The following is a 19,593-nucleotide window of genomic DNA, read 5'->3' as shown; positions in this document are numbered from 1 at the left end:
TCAAAGGGAAGGGTTGGACCCCGGGGAAGAAGGGGTTCAAGCACACAGAGACAATAGGGAGTTAAACTCTACCAATCCTGTGTTTCAGGCCCAGCCTCCAGTTGAGCAGACTCCAGGGAAGGGTTTGAGGTCGTAAGAGGTCAGAACAGGCTGAGTGACGTCCCTGTGGATACCAGGTGAGCGTTATATTAGGGTGAAAGTAGGAAGAGACAGTACATTGTGCTTTACTGTTAGTGATGACAGAGCCAGGAGTAACTGGCATCTGTGCTGGTGATTTTTCTCTGTGGTTTGCTGTGCTTTCCCTGAGGTCTGTTTCTTGATTGGAGACCTGAGATGCAGGGGGTCTGTGTGTTGTGGGTGTGGTTTAGAATATGGTATGGAGCGGTGTAGAGTTTTTGGTCATTTGTGATGGCTTGAGGTATTTGTTTTAGCCGTGTTCTGTTTCGGCGAGTTGCTGAGTGTATGTTGAGTGGGGTGTTAGAAGAATAAACTTGTAGTCATTTGGATTAATTGGACAAATCTGCTATTTTGAGATTTGTGAGTATGTTTTGGTGTCTTTAAGTTTGCATCTACAGGCTAGCTCTGTTCTCGTAGTTCCTTTCTATTTTGGTTGTCCGTGATTATACCGTAAGGGTGCAGAAGGAGGAGTCTGCTGACACACAGGTGGCATGATGATTTCTATAGACTTATTTATTCAGTAAAACAAAGAGAAAACCTAACTTTCTGCCATCTCTAGAGGTTTCCCAACCTCAACTAAAACTCTGTGGGTTATGTCAAAATATCTGTGTACATCAATAATCCACTGTCTTGTGTCAAAATCCCTGGTTCTGTCCCTTCCACTTAAAACTAAACTAGAGATAAAGTAGACCTTCTTGGTCCAGAAGAATGACCCCCTTCTTGTGGACGGGGAATAAAAGTTCACTTTCTATTCCTAGGTTCTTCCTAAGGGAATGCCTCCCTTCCCTGGGTCAAAATTGTCCTCCAAAATAAAAGATAAAGTTCAAGCACTTTTCCCTGGCAGACGCATTGCTTATCGTCTAACACTTTGAATCTGAAAGTCTTTATAACTTTGTTTACCAGCAGAATGACTCCCATCTCCTGATATCTTGGCTTCAGAGTTACATATAACCAGGGGGAATGGCTCCCTTGCCCTTGTCACTTGGTTGCACATTTCACCACCAGGGGTAAGGACATATGCTATGTGCTGCTGCTGCTGCTGCTGCTGTGATCACAATGGATTCTGCACAGTAAAGTGTGTTCCATAATTGGTCCGTTTCAATACGTTCAATATGGTCCACAAAGTTCCCATATGCCTTCAATATTGAAGCTTCAACCCTGTGCAACATGTTAATACGTGCCTGCCAGTTTCGATCTCTATGTGGCACAATCTACATTTTCTGCCAATTGAGTGTTTGTCCAGGCACCACGATATTCAGCTGTGGGGAGTAAATTAAATCTGAGGTATATGATGAATCTTTTTAAGGCCGGGCTGGAAAGTTTGATGAGGTAGGTGCAAAAGAGTTAGGTAAAAAGCCGTGTGTAGCAAAGGTTCTATCCCAGTCTCTCACCTTTAGTTTTAGAAGCTGTTCGGCTTGTCCTGTATGAAGTCCCAGGTTATAACCAAGGAAGATAATAAAAGATCAGCTGAAGGTTCTAATTCAAGCATAAATGAGTAGATCTGTTTACCAGGAACGTTACTGGCTATACTCAAGAGTGTATTAATGTTAGTTAGTGGATATTTCGGTTTGAGATATAATATGGTGTGTTGCACCATCCAAGTGGCTACAAGTAAACAAAGGCCAAATTCCGCTCTCCGTGCTTCCACCAAAGGCCATGTTTATAATTAACTCTGGCGCCTTGGCTTTCTGTCGTATTTTCTTTTATGTAAATCAGTCTTAAGAGATCCAATTTCTAACTGCTAGGCCACATCCTTTTTACTGTTGCCTGCAATCCTTTTTAAACATGTTACTGGTCTATAGATCCATACCACATGCTGGGCTGTGCTTCACTTCTGTTTGTTTATTTATTGGTCATTTGTTAGGCACTTATACAATTAGCAGCAACTGTTTTCAAAGAGCCCACAGGGCAACAGGATGGAGACAGGTGAAGTCAGACAATGAATTAACATAAATAACATAAATAAGTGAACTAATAATGCATCATTTTTTTTTCAGCACCCTGCATTACTGCTTTGGCAACCCGGGGTGCTAATGCCATCATCACCCGTTCCAGCCCCTAGAACGGGGGTGGGGGGATGAATGCCACATTGGAACGTTGGAGCTAAGGACTTATACAAGCCATTAATTCCCTCTTCCAGTACACAAGCCATTAATGCCCTCTTTTAGTACATTGCTGGCAATTGAATGGTCAACATTCAAATGTTCGAACTTTGTGTATAGGCGCATTATAAATACCCAATAAATAAATAAATCATGAATAGATGTCTTTGGAAAGCGGGAGAAAGAAACTCATACAAGAAGCATGCTGCTCAGTATGGTGGAATTGGGGATCACAGCTGTGTGCCCAACCTTGCACCAGATCCCAAGTGACTGGTCTGGCCGCTGTACTCTCTGCGCCTACTCCTACCCTTCACTACCACTGCCATGGAAATCTAATGCCGTCTACTGGAATTATGGGGGAACCAGCCCACCTGGGTCTTTTTAGAAACGAAGGGGAAATGTACCTTGGCAAGCGAGTCGCACGCTTTCCATGCTAGGCAGGTCTTTAGGATTGAAGTGGTGCCACACAATTTAAAAATAGACAGTTTATTAATCTAAACTGCGAGCGTATGTAGAAGAGGCCGAGAGATTGACATCTTTGGGATTAGTTTAGCCCCATGTTTCACCAGAGGTCAGCGCTGTGATGCTGGGGATGGAAGTGGAATAAATGGGCCCAGCATTTCTCTAGGCCTGCATTCTCGAAACGGATACATACAGTTTAATTTACTGTCCGCTGCGCTATGCCAAGCATTTTTCACATCATAATATTGGATTGGAGGTGCAACTGACAGAAAAAATGTCCTGTTCTTGGCATCTTTTACCCCCAAATTGTGTCTGCTTCTGCCAACCACTATGTGTCTGTCTCATTAGCACCCTTAACCACCCCTCTCTCAATTCCCCCCAACCATCAATCTTTTATGTCTTGCTCACCCTCCCTCACACCCTCTCTCTCAATCCCGTATTTTACCCCTGCTCCATCACGGTTCATCTCACCGCCATTCCTTCTCATGTCGTTATCCTCTGTATTTATCTGTCTCTCTATGTAACACTCTGTTTCTCAACCTCTTTCACACCTCTCTCTTTGCCATATATCTCTCTCACTTTCTGGCACATAGCTCTCCTCTTCCTATGTCACACCCACGTTGTCTCTCACACTGCCCCTCTCTCTCAATTCGAGCTAGCTCTTCCAGAGATACCATAGAGTGTATGTTCTAGCGATACGGCTGCAGTCCCTTGTTGTGTTATGAAGAACTAAAGCCGTCACTACTTTAAAATTTCAGAGATTTCCCACTTCAGTAACGTCCATTGCGTGACCCATCGCAATTATACTTTTTTAGTAAGCTACATTGTTTGACGTCTTAGTATTTAACTTTTTCGGTAATTTGTGTTTGTGTGTGTGTGTTTCTGTAACAGGGCTAGCACAGAGCAGAAATGCAGTATATAGGAATAACAGTGAGCAGAGAAATGCCTGAACAAAAGGCGTGATTGATTTGTAATTACTTTGAGATCAAGAGGTGCGGAATAAAAATATTGGCAACATTGAATGGGGATTACAGACAGTGATTAATATTAACAGTGATAAGTAATGTCTCATTACATGAAAGTAATGAATGATGGGGCAAAGAATGCAACATTATTTGACCAATCAGAACGTTTTTGTAACTTACACGATTGGCTGTCTATCTATGATGTAATTGTTAGAGTAATGTCCACTCATTGACCAATTTGTTCCAATGAACAGTCAGTGGATCCATACATGTCCAGTAAATAATGAAGGCGATCACAAAAGAGTAGAAAATCCAGAAAGATCCACACCTACAATTCAAAAGATCTGTCCATCAGAATAAAGGGTGGAGGAAAGGCCTTTATCGCTGTGGCGGAAGCTGGCAGCAACTGGGAAGCGTGGAACACTGGACATATTTCCCAGGATGTGGCAATATCAGGTGGTCTGTAGAGAATCACAATAAAAAGAAACGCACATTTTGGGTAGCTATTATTAGAAAACGAACATCCAACCTCTTTTACCCACCATATAGATGGGAGCTGGCAGGCGACAAGTATCCACATTTTCTTTATAGCCTTGGCTTCGCAAACATGGTAAATTACTGTTTTTTGCCTTCATAGAAGACTGCTGCTTCATCAATCCAGTTAGCTTCTGTGAGCAATTGCTGCATTTGTGCAATGTATGTCACAAAGTCTCGGGATCCTTGTTGTGCTTCTAACAACAATTCTACATGAGCAAATTGTTTCAATTAATTTAAATTGAGTGAGGAACGTGTTGGAGCTTTTCAGCCAAGGACTATCTAGTAGAATCATAGGAGATTCCCAGTTTAGGGTATTTTTGATATGAATGACAAAAGAGGTAATGTAAGCTTGATCTGTACAAAAAAAGTAGTGTTTAAAAAAAATGTTGTTTATATTGTGCCAAAAATGCAGAACGCACTTTGTGATCCATAAAGATTTGTTGAGGTGTGTAAGGGTGCAGAAAGAGGAGATTGCCACACTAGTGGCAAAATAAAGAGGAAACCTCTCTCTCCCTAACTCTAAGATGGGGTTTCCCTGCCTCCACTAAGGAACTAAGGATTCGGCCAAAATGCCCAAGTAAATTAAGTGTCCACAGTTGTGTGTCAAATACCTACTTCTGTCCCTCACACTTGTAACTAAAGTAAAGAGGTAGTGGATCTTGGTCCAGAAGAATGGCTTCCTTCTTCTGGACAACAGATCATAGTTCCAATTGGCTCCCTTCCCCAGGTCTCAGTTCTTTTCCAAGATACGAAACAAAGTTCCAGCTTGTGGTGCTGTAAAGTTTTCAGTTCAACTCAAAAGGTAACGTTCCAACTCAAACATCATTCCTTATTGCCCATAGGTCTAGAGAATGCCTCCATTCTCCAGGTATCGTGTTCTCAGTATTTTCACAGGGCCAGGGGAATGACTCCCTTCCCTGGGAACATTACCTATGGGACACGTTTTTAAAACAACTTTGAGCTGACGTTTAACATAAATCGCCTTGTTAGGATCTTACATACTGTTCCTACTTTTTAATATTAACACATATGAAATGAAATTAGGACACTAGTCAATAATATATAGGAACTTTACCAGAATGCTTAAATAAATATATAACACCGTGATTGTGGATGATTTTATGAAATTTGTGATTATGAAATGTATAATGTTATGAGATAATATGTATTAATTCAACTACTTTTATTCTTCTGTGCTTAAGGTCTAGTTAATCAAATGCACAATAATGTTTTCTTTAAAGAACTATAAATATATACTGCTACCTCAGCACTGAAAGCTAACATTTCAATCTCAGACTTACCTACTTCTTTCTCAATGAGATTGGTGCTTGGACTAGGAGCTACTCGCAGCTGGTTTAAGTCCCTCTCTTGAAACTCAGGAGGCTGGAGTCCTGGGCCATTAGCTAAAAGGTGGCACTGGCTACTTTTGATTTGCCCAACTGTTGCTGACTTCTCACAAAGAGTCTTTCTGGTCTTACTGGGCACTCTAAGGGAAGCATGGTATCAAAAGCAAGACAGACACAAAAGATTGCCCTACGTCTAGGATGGGAGCACGCTCGACCATCAAATAATAGATAACACAATCCTAGTGGTGTCTGTCAAAAGAAGATGGCCTATGCTAACAAAACCTAATGCCAGCCCTTACTCTAATGATATGATATGGAATTTATAATGCGCCTATACACAAGTGTTTCAATGTAACAAAATGTGTTTGGGGAAAAAATGTGTATGCCTAAGGAATAATGTGCAAAACTATAAAGAATCAATGTGGCTGAGTCAGCTCTCCTCCGCACGTTGGACAGCACGGGGAAAGGCATCCCCTGTAGACAGGATAACAGTCTGGCTCAGGTTCTTCAAAATGAAAGGCAGTTCATAACGTGGATTGAGCCTCTCGTTCCAGCTTCAATATATAGTTCAACAAAAGGTTCACACAGGTCTCTCTGTCGGGCTCGGAACGTTTCCAAAACACAAAGTTCAGGTAGGTCTCCCTCAGTCGGGCTCTGACCTTTCAAAGTACACAGTTCACATGGATACCCATCTGTCGGACTCAGACCTCAGGTAGGTTCCCTTCTGACGTGCTCAAACCCCTTCGAAAACAGTTCAACGTTGGTCCCTCTCTGCTGGGCTTAGTTCAACAACACTTGCCTGGGCTCCCTTTCCCAAACTTTTTACACTTTGGGTCTCCCTCAGTCAGGCTCAGACCGCTTTCAGATGTTGAAGGCTTTCGAATGTGCGTGGCTTCTTTACAGACCACCGCAGGACCACTTTGACTCAGAATTCAATTTTCAGCTTTTCCTCTCGCCTTCAGGGTTAACTTTGTTCACTTTTACAGTTCATTCACTTTTATCACATCAAACAATGCACCTTTCACAGAGACTTTCGAGTGGCCTACTTTCGCCGGACCACTCTATTACTCGTTATCGCTGATTCCACACCTCTTTATCTTAAAGTTAATTTGCAGGTCTGCATTTCCTTGTCTCATCCACACGCGTGCAGCCTTCACTTGCGATATATTGTTGCAAACTGCAATCTATCTTAGCACACACCGGTCTCTCTGGTCGCTTACCAACTCACCAGCTGTGTGCGCACCTTCCTTATTATTTCTGCAGTTTTCCTCGTGTCAAGGTTAACTCCAGAGGCTTGCCCTCGCCTCCACAACTCTGCCGTTCACCCTGGAGGGTCGCTGGCATCCTTGAAGCACAATTCAGTTTCCTTGTTTTCTATGGGGGGCTCCCGTGATTGGACTCGGACCCCCTCCTTAAAGTTCACACACAGGTCTCCTTCAGCTGGGCTCGGACTGCTTTAAAAGTACACAGATGGGTCTCCCTCAACTGGGCACGGACCCCTCTTGAAATTCACAAAATAAATGTCCTTGGACTTCCAGTCCCAGAAGCCTTCCTTCTGATTTTGCTCCCCTTTTTGGCACTGGCTGTTTTGGGAGCTGCAGGAGTTTATGGGGATTCTTATTGAGGCCAGGGTCTCCCCACCTGCCCCTCAAAGGCCTGGGCTTGCCTGTTTTGCCTAGGGGAGGAGCTCTGGTGTGGACACCGCCAGGTAACCCCAGCTGGCCATGGTTTGGCTCCCTGGAGGTGTAGTTTCCTTTCCACATTGCAGCCTCCTCTATACTCACAGACCCAAAAATCAGGTAGCCCTTCTTCCTCCAGGCATTCCAGGGTCTCTCCAGCTCGAGTTTTCTCCCTCTGGCTTGTGCACCATCCAGAACCCCAAGCTCGCTCAAGTGTGCCTTGTGTGCTGTGCCTTTTACAGTGAGGTGGCGGCTTAATAGGTCTCAGCTGAGACTGATTGTTAAGGTAGGCCTATCCGAGTGTGTTTCTTCTCAGTGATCTTCATTCTCTCAATCCCTCTCTTCTTCGTCTCAGTGTTTGTTTAGAAACGGGTAGTCATTGGGCATCATTATGCAGTTTGCGTGGCCATCCCCGTAACACTGGATCCGCCGCCTGGTTTCCTGATGCCACTGGGACATTACAAGTCCCGGCAGAGCGGGAAGTCAGGCGGTAGATCTTGGAAGTCCCCATTCCCATGGAGTCCCATCGGTGCTTCCATGGCAACTCTGCCTGCCGGGGCCGATGCGTCCGGCAGCATCAGCCTGCTGGGCGCAGCGGCCCCGGCAGGCAGACTTGTAGTGTGGCGGTCCAGAAACAAGGGTGCCGGTAAGCTTACCAGAAACAAGGGTGCCAGTAAGCTTACTGGCACCCTTATTTCCAAACCGCCAAACTTGTAATGAGGCCTATAGTGTTTTCTGGTAATTATAGGAAAATTGTGTTTAACGTATACCATATATACCGAGGAGGTGTCACATTGGGGTATGCCGTAACGAGGGGAAAACCTGCATCTCTCCCGAGGCCATTCCTCCTGCAAGGACCCCCTGTTCATGTGATCCTCCCGCACTGTTTCACGCCCATGGTCTTGTTCCAAAGGCAATGGCAGTGCCCTGGCCACGTGAACAAAAGATCCTCGGGTTCTATCCGTGAGAACACCTTCGTGTTTTTAACAGCATAATCCGTGAGGCGCAGTTCAAGTGCTTAGGCACTTCGAGCTTGAGACCAACATATGAGGGTAGGGTGGATGGGGTCAACATGGATTTGCATATAGTTTGTCCTATTCTGTAAGGGCACAGACGAGCAAAAAAGTACGTGCCATCCAACACGTTTTAGTTTCATTTTATTTTGCTGAAAACATTTACTGCTTTGTGAGCCATGATAGGAAAGCTAGATGCTCTGAGGCGATGGGTAGGTTTTGGGGTGTACTTCCTCCTGTATCGTGGTACCGCTGTGGTTGCTTGTGCACTCTGTGCGTCTCAAAGACCTAGTTGTGAAACGCGAATTGCTTGTATTGTGGCTTCATGGCTGTAACATCGTATTTGAGTCAAAGACCACTTTACCCTGACTAGTGCAATACTGTAACCACCTACCACCCGACTTTTCAAATGCGGCCTCCTGCACCACATTTCACCTCTACATTTCTACATGGCTGAATTGTATTTAATAAGCGATGTGTATCTTTTATTTCCATGCAGCCCAATGATTTAATTGGATGTCTCCTAAGGTATCCGCCGCCCCGATTTAGGAGGATGAAGACCCCTAAGGGACCTGCAACGAGGAAGACCTTAGTAGAGCGAATGTGGATCACTCCCGCATAGAAAGTGCTCCCTAAACCCGCGCTCCTCGAGCTTTCTAGTCCAGCTAAAGTCCTCTAAATCAGCCTCGGCTGCTGGGCCGCAGCTATTTTAAACCCTCAGAAGAAGAGTCTCGGCATTACACCCGGGGCAGGGCGAATAAAAAAAGGTCATCCTCGCTTTTTAAACATGGACCAAAAAGCTGTAAAATGTGTTTTGAAAAAAAAAATGTCGGTTTTAAATCATGACTTTTCGCCTGGCTCGGCTCATTAAAAGTGGCCTTTTGGAAGGTAAAATTATCATTGTAAGCGATAAGATCTTTAAGAAAATAATTCACTGCTTCTTCAGCCTTTAATATGATAGCCGCCACCAGCTAATTTTTTTCTTAATGGCAACGAGGCCATCAATCTTGCCCAAGTCATACCTGCTCCCCATTCCCCCCCCCTTATCTTCTTGGCAACTATGGGCCTGACTAATTTCACTGAAATACATTTTTTTGTCCTAGCCTTTTCCCCCCTCCAAAGAAATATGCCTCCTGCCACTTAATCTGTGCCCGAGTACCATAATTTAAGGCTGGCTACAGTGACAGCACCAGCACTTCTGCATCATGTGGGCATAGATCATCGCATATAAAGCACTATGTTGTATACATGGGCATAGACCAGTTAATATAAAGCACCGTAGTGATCGTATGAGCATACATCATTTCATAGAATGAGCTATTCTGCACAAAAAGGCATAGATCGCTGCCCATAAAGCACTTTGTACCAGTTAATGGCATAGATCCCTTAATATAAAGCACTATGCTGTTTCTGTGGACCAAGAGGATAAAGCACCACAATACAGTACACTCGGGCATAGATCATCACCTAAAAAGCACAATGGGGAATACATGTTATTTCGTAGTGTTTTGTATGTTATGTAGTGTTGCGTTATGATGTGGTATATGTTTTGTTATTTTGGCGTATGCTTTGTTACAGTGTCATTTGTTGTGGTGTGGTGTGGTGTGGCGTGATATGCTATGCCATGGTTTGTTTGTAGTGAAATGGCATTATGTGGTTTGCTATGTTATGCAGTATTCTGTTATGAGGGATTTTTAAATAGCACAGATGACTTTCTGTGGTAAGGATGTCATGGTGTAGGTATACGAATGAGTGTTCTGGTACCTAAAGCCCTCCCTGACTCCTACCTGCTGTGGAAGTTAACAGTGACACATGGAATTGACGGCCTATGAAGCAGTTTGTGTACAAATGTACTTTCAACAGCACTGATAAAGCATTTTGTTGAACTCTTGAGTTGGCATAGTCCACCACCTGTAAAGCGCTGCTGTACACACGTCTAAAGTCCCGTGGTGGGCGGGCATAGAACTGTTAATACAAAGCACTGTGCAGTAAACATGGGAATAGATCACTGCCTTTAAAGCAATACATGCGCATAAATCAGTTGATCTAATACGCTATCCGCCTCTATTCACGTAAAGCACAATATTGGACACATGTGTGTATATATCAGTTCATATATGATGCTCTATACATTGGCCAGCAGTAACAGTGGAGTTCACAGTTTCCCTGTCTACGTACTTGCTGGATGCCGGCCCCAGCAAAGCGGTGTGACACGAGCATGCTGTGATAGATGCTTCGTTATATTATTAAAGGCACATACACCCCCACAGCTATCGCATGGGTCCTCCCACGTACACGCTCGTGGCCCCAACTGCCTGTGTATCTACCAGATAGGAATCGGAGAGGAGGGCCGTACGGAAAAAGATGACTTTTTTGCACGGGGACTAAGAGTATTTGAGCAACTTAAGTATATTGTTCTTTGTTCCTACACCCCACAGCTCTTCTTCACACTTGTGGGATAAGTCAAGGCACTTTATAGTTATTGGAAGGGTGGCTAAGCCTTGAAGAGTCATCTTAAAAAAGAGAAATGCTTTAAGCCAACTATGTTGTGGCTGCTTGACCAAACCGCGCCTACCCTAGAGATAGTAACCATAGGCTAATGCTTGCAGGGTACTCTGGGTAGCAGCTTGACAAATGCCTTCTATGCCCGGACTAAATGGCCATGCAACTCATTTGGAGGAGGGGATTTCCTGATTGAATAGCATTCCAGTACACATGCCACTATCGTGTGAGCCATGATAGTTTTTAATACTCTTGTTCCAGACAGGGCATCCCAATCTTCAAATAAATCTTTTGAGGTCTTGATTTGCTTTCTATGATTTGCCTGGAATTCCGAGACCACTTTGATAGGAAATGTGGGTGAGTGCATTGAACCACATTGTCCTTCTGGAAATAAAGAAGGGGGGCCTTCTTGCATAGAGCCTGAATTTCATCTCTCAGCCTGTAGTCTAGAGTTAATGCCACCAAAAAATCCGTGTTACATGACACACATTTCATGTCTGTGAAAGTCATGAGTTCAAATGGCTTATGTGCTGGAGCTAAAAGTATGGTGACCAGACGTCCGGGTTTTCCCGGGACAGTCTGGGGAAATCACCCTCTGTCCCGGAAGTTTTTTTATTTTAGAAACCCTGTCTGGAGTTTGGTGGCTACGGTAATTCAAATTGTAATTATTTTTCACAACAGTTTCAGAATTTGAAGTTGGAGGATTGGCACGAACCCCTACCTTTCAGGTTCAAGTCAAAACACTTACTGACTGTGCTACAGACTGGCTTGGAAATGGTTGTACAGGAAGCCATGGAATAGCAATTAGAGCAAACGCTTGTTTTGAATTAACATGCCAAGATTCACAGACAAAACTGCACAAATTAGATCATATACACTTTATAGGAAGAAGTGCTGTAAATATGATTAGGTGGTGGTTGTGGGGGCGTGTTGGGGGAGGGGCAATGATTGGTGGGCTGCGCTGGGGTAGTCCCTCTTCTATGTTGTTGATCGTCCATCTGGTCACCCTAGCTAAAAGCACCATTTCAAGTTCGGAAACTGGATGAAGGCTCCTAATCTCCAGAAACGGTTTCTTGAGACCATTAAAATGCCTGTTAATCAGGATGTTGGCCAAGGAGAATGTGCGTGACTCTGAAATGCGGTAGGTGCCTGGAGCCGCTTAATATTTGCTAGAGGAATCTAGCTTAGTAACTGTTTTTGCTAGGACAACTTCAAAGCCTTTCCTTCCATCGCCCGAGCCCAGCGTCGTTTATCCACAAAGCACTGCGTGAAGGGAGGGGGGGAGGGGGTGTTCACATTCACAAGCACAAGCACCATAGCTGATCTCTTTTAAACAATCCATCACTGCTGCTGACAGCAGGACAAATAACTCGCCTTTCTATATATATCTATAGCCTCTCTTTATAGCAGCCAAAAGTGTTTCCTGGTTGACATGTGCGGCTTTAACTCTGCTGTCTAAACAGGTACTTATCTCTGAGCGCCGAGGTGATGCCTTGACATGCTTTCTGCCTGCCACCCTCCCTCCTCGCTGTGGGAAGCAGTGAAAAGTGTTCCTAATGGCTGTTATCATCTCAGAACTGTAACCTGAAAGCAATGAATGATACTGGGAACCCAGCTACGGGGGTCGAACGGGGCTTATTGTATTCCTTTGGCCTATTTTGACCACGGCGACGCTAAAACACCTGAAATGGGATTCATATGATGAGACATCTGTAGCTGGACCCAGGAAAGGAGGCGGATTTCGGCGTTAATGTGGGTTGTTTGTAGAGATATTACTGGGGAGTTAAAAAAGACATTAGTGGTGCATAAAAGTACATTAACCGAGACCAAGTAGACATAATGGTTAGGCATATACAAGCTGGGCATGTAAACGTGCTACTGCAGATAGTGTAGGCAAGACTGCAGTGTCAGAAAGCATGGGCCGCAATATTAATAACATTGCCCATTCATTCTGCAAGCACTAAATTGTTTCATGGCACTTCAAAAGCCAAACACGATGGTTCTTGTTTTATCGAAATTGGAAGGATGAAGGCCTTTAAGTTTCATACCTCTCTAATGAGCTATCAAACGAGCTGCTGGGCCTTCATAAGACCTGAAGGATGGTGGTGACTACTGCATGTGGAAACAAGATGGGTGCTTCAATAAGGCTGCTACAAGACACTCGCAGTCCTGCGAGCGAGGGCCTTACAGTAGACAGAAATATGAGAAGGTACCAGATGAGGATGGGAGTAGTGTGAGAAACCAGAGGCGTTTCTCCCAGGTTATTCCCCGGGGATCCTTTGTTCAGGTGGCCAGGGGAGGGCCATCGCTCTTGGATCTCAACGCTGGGGGCAGACGAGCCAGGGGGATTCACCTGGGCAGGTGGTCTTTGGGGCCAATGAGAGACACGTCCTTGGGTGAGACATGCTATTCCTCCCCTTCGATACACCCCAATCCGACATCCCCTCAATTGTCATGGGATATTGTAAACCGTGTCCCAACATACCCCAGTACCTTTTATATAAGAAAAAGGCGAAACCATCAGGGAAAACAAAGACCACCTCTAAATTCCAAAATGAGTTTAACCCCTCTTTCCTCGAAACCCACTGTTCAACAACCCCTTTTCCTGACAAAAATCTATATTTGTATCCCTTTTTTGTAGAACACCGCAATTCCCATAATCCCATTCCCCTATTGAAATACCCAAGGACTGGGACGAAGAAGAGGCACATGGAAGTCATGAGGATTACCCCTAGGAATCCATGGGCACTGGATTCCTATGGGCAGTCTCCATGTTGTCTCGATAATGAGGTCCGGCAGAGTCGGGCAGGAAGGGACAACTACTCACACCTGAGTTCAATCAACTCTAGCTGGGAGTATAAAAACAGCAGCCAGAAACAGCATTTTGAGCGAGCTGGGGTGCTGAGACGCCAGAGGAAGACCAAGTGAGCTACAGAAGCCCTGGAAGACCTGGAGGAGGAGGAAACCGCCCAGACACTTAACTTTAGAATACAGGGGAGGCTGCTGTGTGGAGAGGGAACTGTACATCCAGGAAGCAAAACCAGGGGCAGCGGGGGGTCTTCTGGCGGTGCCACACCAGATATCCTCTCCTGGGCCAAGCAGGCAAGCCCATGGCTCTGCGGGGCAGGCAGTGAGACCCTGACCTCAATACACATCCCCACTGAAACTCCTGCAGCTCTCAAAGACATGGAATGCCGTTTGGGAAGCTTTGAAGTGGGAGCAAAATACACCACAATGCATTCTGGGACTGGAAGTCCAAAACTGGTTCTTTCTGAAAACTGGGAGGGGTCCGAGTCCAGCTTAGGGAAACCTGTAAATCGTTAAGGAGGGGTCTGAACTCGACGGAGGGAGAACCCTAAGAAGTTTTGGGTAGAAGTCGGGGAAAACAGAGAGGGCCCGGAAAGCCAAAGTGCATAAAAAGAAGCCTTGAGAGACCGGAGAGAACGTGAACCCAAGATATTGATTCAGAGCGAGAGAGAGGCTGTGGCATGGCGTGGGAAACGTATCTCCGCCAGCCGGTGAGTTGAGAACTTGTACAAGGCCGAGCTGTGTTGAACAAAAGTTGCCAGCAGCGAGAGCGTCACTGATGAAAGATCGGTGAAACTGCGAGTGAGGTGATCCAGATAAAAGTGGAACATTGGGGAAGACAGGAAGAAAGACCTCCTTTTCTACATGATAGCAGAGTGATCCGGCACCACTTGGGTGCCCTCTTTGAAAAATCTCTGCCAGAAAGGTATAATGCAAATAGAACTTTTGAGATGGATTGAAAGATCGAAGTGGTCCTGCGAGGGTCAAAGAAAAATCCCTAGCACAATCGAGTCTTTGATCCCAAGAGAATGAAAAATAGGCTTGCGCCCGGTTGAAGGGAGCCTGCAACAGTGACAAACATATAGTTTTGCAGTTACTCAAGTCAAAGAACGTTATGATAAGTGAAAGGAAGGTCTGAGTCCGAATGAGGGGGGGCCTATGCTGTCTTTGAACGCAAAGGGAGTCCGAGCCCGGCTGAGGGAGACCTTGAGGTGGATGATCCACCCGATATGTGCTACAAGCGAAAGGAAGAGAACTAAGTTGTTAGATCTTTTTGTTTAACAAGACTTTCTCCGAGCGAGCGACTATTTGTGCTGTTAAGAGAGACTGTCTTAGAAGGTCCTGTCGTAGCGTAGAGACTATCTCCTCGTGCTAAGAGAAACCAGAGTGTGCTATAGGGCCCAAGTGCTCTACCTTAGCTTGTCTTGAAAACGTGGGGAATGGAACTTTATTGCTCTACCATTCTGACATATTATTTTGAACACTGTTCCTTTTTGCATTTCACATCCCTTTCACGTTTGAGTATGGGCTGGTAATAGGTTTTTATTAGTATAGGCCCTTTTTATTTTGACAAGACACCACTAGAACTGTTATTATTATTTGATGGTTGTAGCTTGCTTCCACCTGTAGTATTAGTATTAGATAGGCATTCTTCAAACCCTTTTTTTTTTTCTTAAGTTCAACAAACACCCTTGAACTGTGATCACTTGTCTGTCGTCTTACTGTTGATACCATGGCTTCCTTACAGTCGGGTGCAACACGAAATGGGGACTATGCAGATATATGGGGCCAATAAGACTTATGTGCAGGGGACACACACACACACACACGCGCACGCGCACACGCACGCACTTAATGGTTGGTGAGGGTGCAGGGGGGTGTAATATGATGGGATAATGGAAAGAGGTGATGGAGTTGAGGTTGGCCATGAACCTCAGGATGCAGGTGATGTTTTTGATTTCTGGGGAGGTAGGGCATTCCAGTGGTGGGAAGTGTGGGGAGGAGAGGGAAGGAGCAAAGCAAAAGCCAGATGATACTCGAAGTTAGTTCTGCACAAAGATTGTGAAGCACTTGACAGCAGAGGGTGTGAGGAGGGACTTAGCAGGAGACCGAGGTAACCAAACAAGGGTGAGGAGAGCAAGGCCATAAACTGATTTAAAGATAAGTATAAGGATTATGAAGAGGGATCGATTTTGCAGAGTGAAACAGTTGGCGTTGAGGCAACAATGAGATGGGGGAGAAGAGTAGATTTATATTGTTGAGACAGCGAGGAGAAGAGAGGCAGGCAGATAAAGGTGGAAGCAGAGTCTTGCATTCCATAGACGGTGAGGAGACTAGTGGTTGACCGCACCAGTTCTAGGTCATAGCAACAATGCTGCTGTCAGATGGAGGCGCCAAAGTGGCACAAAGAGCAGTAATGTGACTCATTTTCAGGAAAGGAGGCAGCAAAATGTCACATGCACCAGCTCTGCCAACCAGGCAATGTTGTCTTATAAAGGCATATTGAGCATCCAACAGTGACAGGACTTCCGATTTGTGCCATCCATTGACTCTACAAAGGGAATAATCAATAGGGCATGGGGTTCATTCATCACTTGCAAGCATTTAGAATTGTGGGTGGTATGATGTCCCTGCTCTGCAATAGTTACCTTAATAGATCCAGTGTGAAAATGTTGGCCCCTTCCCTGGACCACTGGGTGAAAACTATAATCTCAATCTCGCTGCTCCTAAGGGAAAATGCTCCTACTTCCAACTGTGGGGAGAGGTGGAACCGAGTGCCATTCACTTAAACTGAACTGACAACAGAAAAGTCCTACTGAAACTGCGAGAAAAGGGGCCATTCACAGAATTATGCCTCCTATTGGATTGTGCTGACATGAAGAAGAGTGCCTCTGTCAAATGTGGGGTGCAAATAACTGTGTGTGCACACGAGAGACATACTTCAACCATTTCCAAGGCCTTTAAGTGAATCCAGAGACTGGCTTGTCAATGTGAAAGACATGTTGAGAACTTTAGCAGACCTCAATTTAGAGGTTTAAAAATAAAATGAACAGTTCCAGGATTTCCCCAGAGTGCCATGGTTCTAACATTGTTGGCAGAAGATGTACTTTTGGCTCATAACCAAATATATAACTTGAAGACCCATTGCATTTTGCCATGCAGTTCAATTCACTTTGAATAACACCGACAGCCTGATTCATGGAATTATTTACGTGAAAAACGCAGATTTACGCACCTTTCTGCCCGAAAATCCCTGTATGAAGTATGGGGATTTCCGGGCAGAAAGGCGCGCAAATCTGAGTGTTTCACACAAGTAATCCCATGAATCAGGCTATTTGCGTGAAACACACAGATTTGCGCGCCTTTCTGCCCGAAAAATCCCCATACATAAATATGTATTTTTATTTAACCTGAAATGAGATATGTAAAAAGTATTGGTTCATACTTTGTAAGATAGAAAGCTGTGTATTTCTATCTCTACTTCATGGTATATGTAGCTGTATTGACCTAAGAGTCACCCTCAGAAGACCCCCACCACAACACAAAATATGAGACCTAGTAAGGCACTGATTCGTTGTGTTCAAACTATTTTTGACCATAATCATTGCCAGATGCTGGCTAATCGAAATAGTACAAAGTGATCTGTCACATATATGCAATCCAGGACACTGATAAAATGGGCATGGGATATATCAACAGTGCCCTCAGTTGGACCAAAGGCAGCAAATTCTCACTTATAAATGGAATAGGAAAGTTACATATGTTGCATTTAACCCCGAAATATATTCATTACAAAATTCACATCTTTATAGCCAAAGCTCCTATTAACTTGAAACACATTGCATTGTATTGCTAAAATGTATAACTAGTAACCTGTAAACCATTCACCTGGTGCATAATGAGAAAGAAATTGAAAAAAGTAGGAAAAAGAATTATCTTTATGAATACATATCATAAAAGGACACTTCACACCTAGATTTCTTTTCCCGCTGATGTGTAGATTGCATTGAGCTCTATTTTTATTAATCTACACATCTTGATCAAAGGTTATTTCAATTAAATGACATGCTTCTCAATAACATGAGGAGTGAAATTCCCTCCCACCTTTGTAGTCATGGGATTTGGAGGGAAGAGCCCCTCCTTGCATGTCACAAGATGAGAGGAGGAGCTGACGAGTACAAAATAGTACTAGATTATTAATATTTGGAGATGAATATTGAAGAATACTTCTGGATACCACTGGAAGGGTCCCATGTGTTAATATACCCGCAAACCTATCGCCATTTAAAAACTTTGCCATATTTTTGCGGCGATATTGAGGCATGGAACCTGCGGGGTAACACCCGCAACCCCCAAATTATTTTAAAGACAATGGGGGACAACCCCGCTCCCAAAAACTCCAGATATTATCCCCACTAAAAATATTGCTTTTGGCCGTTCCCGACGACCATGTATACAGCAATAGTTTTGGTGGGGATAATATTACCTGATACCACTGGAAGCAGGTGACTGGGGAGCAGAGACAGAAGCGAGATGAAGGGAGAAGGGAGAGACAGAAGGGAGAGATGATCAGCACAACTGGGGACTGGTTTCCAGACCGGTAGCTGAAAAGAGAAATTGCTGATGGAGCAATTCCGGACTGACTGGTTTGCAGATAACTCTACAAAAAAGAAGCCGCATTTAAATCGAGAAATCCCAATATATATATATCCGAATTGTCCATCGTACTGTCCATTGTAAAGCCAGGGAACGGAGGGATAGGAGCCAAGGGAAAGCTAATCAGACAAAGATAAAGGTGCAGTGTTAAATGTTGTTAAATGTAGTGCCCTGTGCATCCCATGTAAACTGAGTACCAAGTGAGCTTACATTTCCTTTAAGCCCAATGCCTTTGTCTTGAGGAGCGCAGTTTAAAAGGTGCCACATTTGGTGTACTTAAATGCAGAGTGTTTTTGTAAATTTAAGCACCATTTAAAATAGAATTCTTTGCTCATGCCGGCATACAATCGGGCGGGCCATAGTATCGTCATACCATACTTTTGGCTAACAAGATAAAATGTGCGGCCGGTGGGAGTCTAGTCATAAATTAGATGTTTACACAATAGCACAGAGAATTCATCCTATTCACAGAAAATCACACAAGTAAGTTAACTATCTTGAAATGCAAAGGCAGGCCTATGTGTAATGTGAAAGGGTGCTTTAACATGTACGTCTTACTGGAGATTATTGCAGCTCCAGCCCAAACTTGTTAAAATGAAGGTAAATGAATAGGAGTAGATTGAAAACTACCCATGTTCATTGAAATCTGTACACACATATATAGATTGAAAGGTGCACACACATATTCCGAGGAGAATGCACACACGTAAGAATCCCATCCACATTTAATGCAGAGATTTCATTTTTATATGTAAATAGTGGGTGTCATTGGAGAAATGAAGACTGTATCCTGAATCACTTAAACAGCTATAGTGTGCCTCATGTTGTGAGGTTTTTGTGAAGCTAAGGATGACGAGCAATAGAAGTGTTTAGAATGCCTACCATTTTTTAGAGTATAGTACAGGGTGCTAAATTTAGGGGAGCTGGGAGCTATCTAGCTCCTTGTAGCATAGAAGAGCATTGTTAGCATGACACCAACAGCAGGAGCTACTATTGGCTCCCCAGGCTAAATGATGCCGAACAAGCAGATCTATGTGGCTTTAACTCTATGCATTTTGGACAATTTGAAATAAACATTTTAATTATTAAGGGTCATAATGGACAAAATGAAAAGTTTGCATCCTATCTGTAAATTAGATTTGCGAACGCTATGTATTAGCTCCGTGTTCTCCAATGCCAGGAGCTGCTTTTAGCTCCTGCTTATCCAACCTTAATTTCAGTCCCAGTAATGAATACCTAGAATTGATTATGGAAATGAATGCGTGCGTGAATTGCTATTAGTAAAATTAATATAGGCAGGGAAAAGTTTGTTTTGCTAATTGTTTGAGTATATACCATTGTAGTGG

At 44.0% G+C, this 19,593-nt stretch overlaps 1 protein-coding gene across 7 annotated transcripts in view; it reads right to left on the bottom strand.

Moving 5' to 3' along the window:
• RNF220 (ring finger protein 220) overlaps nucleotides 1-19,593 on the bottom strand; it is an 856,068-nt gene that overhangs the window by 282,638 nt on the left and 553,837 nt on the right. The window lies entirely within an intron of this gene.

This window comes from Ambystoma mexicanum, chromosome 1q (genome assembly GCF_040938575.1).
Source record: "Ambystoma mexicanum isolate Mex_15411 chromosome 1q, UKY_AmexF1_1, whole genome shotgun sequence".
Classification (NCBI taxonomy): Eukaryota; Metazoa; Chordata; class Amphibia; order Caudata; family Ambystomatidae; genus Ambystoma; species Ambystoma mexicanum.
The sequence above is the reverse complement of the archived record's forward strand: the minus strand, read 5'-3'. Positions and strand labels throughout refer to the sequence as shown.